Raw genomic sequence first — 6,898 nt, forward strand, 5'->3', positions numbered from 1 at the left:
TAATGATGTGCACAGATAGATTATTCATAATAAATACTGCAATAATCCATAAAAAAAACAAGATTTGTCCATTTTGATTTCATGGTGACCTTAAAGAATAAACTAAACATCAATTTAGTAATTAGTAGTGTGTTACGACTAATCCATAGAGAGAGAAAAAATTCCAAGGGTTCTTCCAAGAGTCTTGCAGAGAAAGCCATGAGCGACCCCAGATCTCTCAGCGTCTGCAGTAATGCTTTTGGCTCGCTGCCGTGTTTTTTCTGACAATAGGTGTGGGCTGCAGCGGAGAGATGACCTCACCACAGAGTCTGCTTTAGCTGCCATGATATAATGTTAATCCTACATCCCACGGCTGTGTCACTTTTAGAGACACACACACCCTTCCAGAAGGAGTGAAGACCGAGGCTATACAGCCTTGAGTACTAACAGGTGAAGAGTTTAAGTCAGGCAACTCCTTTTAAAACAAACACACCTCACTTTCTGCATTCAGAGTCCTATAGACATAAAATGTGACTGCTAAAATACAACAAACTACTCTAACTGTGGCAGTATAAAGTGATCATATCAGACGGTTATACAATGGTACTTAGTAAAAGTTACTTTGAAAAGTAATGCATTACAATATTGCGTAACTCCCTTAAAAAATTACTAATTGCTTTACTTTTTTAGAAAAGTAATGCATTACGTTAGTGTTACGAAATACATGTCACTTAAAAAACAGAATTTGGGTTACATTTTAAATGGGTGGTAATCAAATTAAAGTTACATCTGAAAAGTATTTTATATTACCAAAATGATTACTTTGGATGTAAACATTAATGTAAACTGTACTGGGCATTTAGTGTAAACAGCAATTGGTGATTCTCAGACTCTGAAACTGCAAAAGCCTCACATAACAGATGTTTACATAAAGCCCACAAGACAAAATGACTGAATTTATACAGTCTGCCACATTCAAAAGTTTGCATACCCTTGAGTCTGCCGTTACCCGGATGATCCACGACTGTTTCAATGTTTCATATTAAGTCATTTGTTTAGGTAATTGCGGCTTTTCATCTCACAATTCAGATTCTTTTTTTTCTGAGAATTGTGAGATATAAACGTTTTTTTTTTTTTTTATAATGTCCAATTATGAGGAGGGAAAAAGACTGACAGTTTTTTCTCAGAATTGCGTAACTGCGTCTTTTTATCTCACAATTCTGACTTTATAACAAGCAATTGCGTGAGAATTGTACGATGCAAACTCCCAATTGTGATAAAAAATGTCAGAATTGTGAGATAAAAAGTCGCAATTACCTTTTGTTAAAATATATATTTAGTGGCGGAATCAAGCTTTCATGAAACACAATGCATTAAGAGCAGGGGTGAAAACTGTTGAGGATCATTTTTCTTATTTTGTTTAAAGATCATATTTTTTTATTTGGTACTGCCCTTCAGAAGCTAATAACTACATGTTTCCCAGAAGCCAAAGTATGTATCATATCGCCTTCTTGTAATGCGTTACCCCAACACTGATACCTAAGGATTACAGTATTGTTAAAAGGTTAGAGGACTTTTAAAAATGTTTTTGACAGTCTCTTCTCATCAGCAAGAATGCATTTATTTGATCATTAAAAACAGTAATATTGCGAAATATTTGTACAATTTAAAAGATCTGTTTTTTTCTAATTGAAATATATTTTAAAATGTAATTTATTCCTGTGCATTTCAGCATCATTACTGCAGTCTTCACTGTCACATGATCCTTCAGAAATCATTCTAATATGATGATTTAATATTAAACAGTTGTGCTGCTTCATAGTTCATACTTCATAGTAAAAGCATGATACATTGTTTTCAGGAATCTTTGATGAACAGCCTTTATTTTAATTGTAAATGTCTTTACTGTCACTTTTGATCAATTTAATTTAGTATTAATTTTTTTTTTAAATAAAATAAAATGACTGACCCCAATTTTGACCAGCACTATCATACTGATGTATATATATATATACATATATATATATAAGAGACATACATATATACACTATGGTATTTACAGTACATTGTTTTCTGCAAAGAATACAACAGTACATGCCCCAACACCCTGTGATACCACTGTAGATTGATAAATAGGCTACTGTAGTGGCTATCTATATTCATATACCATGGTATTACCATGCTTTTTGCCTTTGGTAATGTAACATACACATATTTATATAAAACTTCAAAGAATACACTCTTAGAAGAAACTGTTCTATCGGCGCTATATTTGGAACCCTGAAAAGGTTCTATATAGAAGTATAGTTGAGTATTCTCCAAAGAACCTTAATGCTAAAAAGGTTCTATAATGACAAAAAAGAACCCTTTTGGCACTTAAAATGGATTCTATACAGAACACTGCAAAAATGCATTTCTTATTTAGTATTTTTGTCTTGTTTCTAATCTAAATATAAAAAAATTCTTACATTTAGAAACATTTACTAGACAAGTACAAATTATTGTCTTGTTTTGGGAAAAAATAGCCCTAAATTAAGGGCTAAATTAAGAGAGTTTTTGCTTAAAATAAGCTAAATGATCTGCCAATGGGGTGAGAAAAATAATGTTGTTTTAAGATTATTTTGCTTACCCCATTGGCAGATTATTTTGCTTATTTTAAGCAAAAACTCTCTTAATTTTGAGGTATTTTTCCCAAAAAACGACAATTACTTTTGCTTGTCTAGTAAATACTTCTTGTTTTAAGAATTTTTAGATGTTTGGACTAGAAACAAGACAAAAATACTAAGTAAGAAAAGCATTTTTTGCAGTGATCCTTTTAGGGGTTTCAAATACGTAGCGCCGATAGAACCTTTTAAAGTTCTATATATAACCTTTTCTTCTATGGCACTACCAAGATGTCCAAAACTATAGTATTACCGTGGTACTTTAGTATATGCAAAATGCCAAAATGAAATATTCATACACCATGGTATTTATCCTGCCGCATGTTCTAAATACTATGGTACTCACACACAGTATTTACATAGTACTTCAGCAAATACCTGTACTTTTTTGCAAACTCAATAAACAGCGATGATGGCATTTAGAACCTGCATGCTTTTTGTTAAAAATAAACTAAACATATGTCAATTAACTAAACAAAGCATCTAAACAAGAAGCCTCTGTTTTGTTGTCATGACGACAAGCACCAAAAGTAGCAGTGGAGGCTTGTTGTCGTTTCTCGCATGGCGGTGCAGAATTAGAGCGATGATGTCACGCACCATGTCTTATCGCAGCGCGTCAGGTCATTAGTTCAGACGCTAACTGTGGAAGATGATTCAAAGGAAACATTGGGCTGGTCATTCCTGCGGGCACGCAACAAATCAGACACAAACCGCTGCCACACGGCTCCCAAGAGACCATAATAGTGCACTGAATGATTTACAGTATATGTATAATAGTATATAATTCAGTACCATTGTATATATCAAAGTACGCCACATTATGACAACTCAGGAATTCCAACATTATTTGCAATGTTCTTCCTGAGTCTAAACAAAAGCATTCTGGACTTCATCTCTTTCTACTCACTCACATGTGGACTTCCTCCACAAACTGAAATGTTTAGACAGATCCTAAAGTCCAGCGAGAGTATTGAGTCACACAGGCTGATTTAAGACATCATCTCTGTCATTGACGACTTCAAAGCGCTGTAAAGTTGCCAGTCGGCTCCCCTGGGCCCGTGTCAGAGCAACTCCTTCAGTAGGAAATGGAATCGCTAAGTGCAATCTGGTGAAGCGCTTCCTGAAAGCTGCCCTTGCTCACAATGAAGTCAGAGTTCAACAAACCTCTCCGTTACATGGTCACATAAACACAAATCAAACTAGATTCTGATAAGTCCTGCAAAAGATGTGAGAGGCTATTGACAAGTTCAAAGATCCCACCGCCAAGTCTCTAGATATGGCTCATCTTCCAGGCAAAAATGAATCTGACTGCTTAGAAATAGAGCGGTGCATGTTATCACACTATACAGGTTGTTAACACTAAAAAAACCCTGTTGATTATAAGCTTTTCTGCTGAATTTAAACAGTAAACATCAAATATTAACACAAAATGAATGAAAAAGCAAAAATGTACAAGAACAAAAACATACTTTTGGCCATCAAGAATTGTAATAAACTGCATAAACACACACACACACACACACCCATATATACATATATACTATTTAATTACATAATTATTTGAGTAATTATTAAATTATATAAAATTGTAATTAATATTAAAATGTAAACTAATATATATATATATATATACTTACATACACACACGTATACGCATACGTAAAACACATCAAAAGAAACGTCCACACACACAGGCACACACACACGTAATTTTATACCCTTTAATAATTACTTAAATAATTTTAAAAAAATTCATCTCAATATTGTTTTTATTCGTTTTATAAGAACAACAAAGGCAGAAAAAAACAATAAAAAATTGGCCAAAAAATACTGTACACACACCCATATATACACATTTATTATTAATTATTTAAAGTAATTATTAAATGGTATTAAATTACATGTAAATGTATATACACACATACATATATCTACACACACACAAAAAATATTTTAAGAAGTGCTCAACATACCTTTTTTATATGGTCCCAAGTTACAGGTATCAGTTCACAGATGACTGTGTGTCAAAGTCAGTGAAGACTTTAAAAGCGTGTCAAAGGAAACGTCCACTTTAATGTCCATCTGTTCCTGGAATAAACCATCACAAAGACGCTCCTTCTCGCTGTCCTGCCTTTACTCTGTCTTCAGTTCCTGCAGAGATTGTCCAAGCACTAGCGGTCTGTGAGAACTGTATTGTCCTCAGTCCAAGCCTGAGCGAGCAGAATGACTGAGAAAAGAGAGATAGAGAATGACCAATAAGAAAAGAGGGAATAGATCTGGTTGGTATCACTCCAGCTCACTTCTTTAGCCTTCTCAATGTCCTGGATGAGGGAAAGACGGGACAGTTTAGACTGTCTGGAGAGACCCCAAAGTCCTTTATGTCCTGACCCGTGAAGCTGTGTGTTGACTAAGAGCTAATTTTAACTCATGCGCTCAGTCTCTCATAGCGTTTAGCAGCTGAGGGGGTTGAAACAGACGTCTGAGAACCCTGCTGACAACTGGACCACGGTATTCCGCCAAATGAGCAAAAGACTGTCATAACTACCCAAGCAGTTGCTGGGAAAGAAATTAACTTTATGTCTCAGGTAGATCAAACACTATGAATGAAGAGAATGAAGGGGAAACATGAAGGGGAGCTGATTTAATTATTAAAAAATACATTTCTATTAGTATTATTTTTACTGTATTACAGTTAAGAGGATCACTTTTGGAAAATCAAAAATGGAAAAGTAAAAAATCTTGATGCATCACAGGTGAGATGAGATGTGATAATGAGAGTGACCTAAATTTATTTAATCGTTCTTTGGAGTTTAGGATAAACTGTGACTGAGACATGTTTTTGTGGGATTCATTCACTAAGCTGAAGCATGCAATAAAAGTGACAATGTAAAACAAGCAGAACTGGATTAGGAGACAGTTATTCCCTGACTTTTGGCAAAGTCTAGCAAAAGTGCCACAAGTGTGACAGCAGGTCATGACAAACACTGACACAGACGTGTCAGAAATGTCTCAGAGTCATTTAAACAGGCTTGTTTACAGCTCAGTTTCTACTGTAAAGCTGTTTGGCAACAACACTTGTTGTCTCGCAACAAGTTAGCCATGACGAGAGCACATTCATTTATTGCTCAAGAGCTTGAAATCAATCTCCTTAATTCAGAGAACTATATCTCCAGCATTCATATCAAACTAAATATTTATACTAACAAAAATCATATTTTTGTTTGTTTGTTTTTTACATGTGGTAAATCCGAAATGGTACACAACTTAAAGCCACAATGTTTCGCCACTTATTCAAAACAAATGCGTATCTTTGTTGACGCCACCTTTTTCTGCTCTCCAAACAGTTGCTCACCTGTCTAATAAAACACACAATATTAAAGAGTCTTTAGTCTCCAAAATACATTTAAACCGCAGGTAACAAGGGTCATTGACAGGCGACGAACGGACACGATCCGTGTCCTGGTTAAAATTGCTTATTTCTAGTTAAAAATTCTTGGACACATTTAGAGATAACACAGGGCAACAAAATATATAAATTTGTTCTAGTGGTTTTTGGGTATTTAATAAAAAATCTTACATATTGTGCCTTGAACAAATCTTTAAGAAACAAAAAAATATGAAAAATGCAGTATATTTGTGCAAGTGAAAGCACAGAAAAAACTAAACGTGTGTGAACTGCGATGAATATGAGATTTTGGCAGAGTCCAGAACACATACTAATTTATGAGAATATGCACAACATCACCCACAGATGTAAATATGTCAATCTTGGACACATGAATGCTGCTTTTCTGTGGTTCTACAAAACAAGACATGATACAAATGCTAGTTTACTTCAGCAGTGACTGTGGGCGGCACTGAAGCATTCCTGCATAGGCTATTATTTCATTTTAGAGAGTTAGAATATGTAGATTAAAGTACAGCAATGAAACAGGACACTTATTCATCAGACACTGAGCTCGTTTGGACAGAGATTTCATTGTCATTTGGTTGACCTCAGTTTAGAGCTAACAGTACAAAACAGCGCCCTCTACTGGCCACTTTAAAAAAAAAGAAAAAAGAAAAAAAGGCTGTGTTTGCAATTTTATTTTGGAGTTACCAAATATATGTTTCTAACTTCGCATAACTATTGTTTTTTTTTTATTTAGTGGACGGAGTACCTGAAGATATCATGTCCATATCATGTTCCTCCACAGATGCCATCAATACGTCCTCAAGCACTTGTTTGCTAAAAAGACGAACTTTAAACAGGGCTT

General features: G+C 34.7%; 1 protein-coding gene across 6 annotated transcripts in view; it reads right to left on the reverse strand.

Annotated features, from left to right (window-relative positions):
• The window catches only part of filip1b (filamin A interacting protein 1b), a 32,129-nt gene extending 27,071 nt beyond the window's left edge, over positions 1-5,058 (reverse strand). For 4 of the 6 annotated variants that reach the window (XM_067418192.1, XM_067418191.1, XM_067418190.1 and 1 more), the window contains exon 1: positions 4,616-5,058. The gene's annotated coding sequence lies outside the window, so the exon portion shown is untranslated. The remainder of the gene's footprint in view (positions 1-4,615) is intronic. The other 2 variants (XM_067418187.1, XM_067418186.1) reach the window with 2 other exon arrangements.
• Between the last annotated feature and the right edge of the window lie 1,840 nt (positions 5,059-6,898).

This window comes from Pseudorasbora parva, chromosome 15, assembly GCF_024679245.1.
Source record: "Pseudorasbora parva isolate DD20220531a chromosome 15, ASM2467924v1, whole genome shotgun sequence".
Lineage (NCBI taxonomy): Eukaryota > Metazoa > Chordata > Actinopteri > Cypriniformes > Gobionidae > Pseudorasbora > Pseudorasbora parva.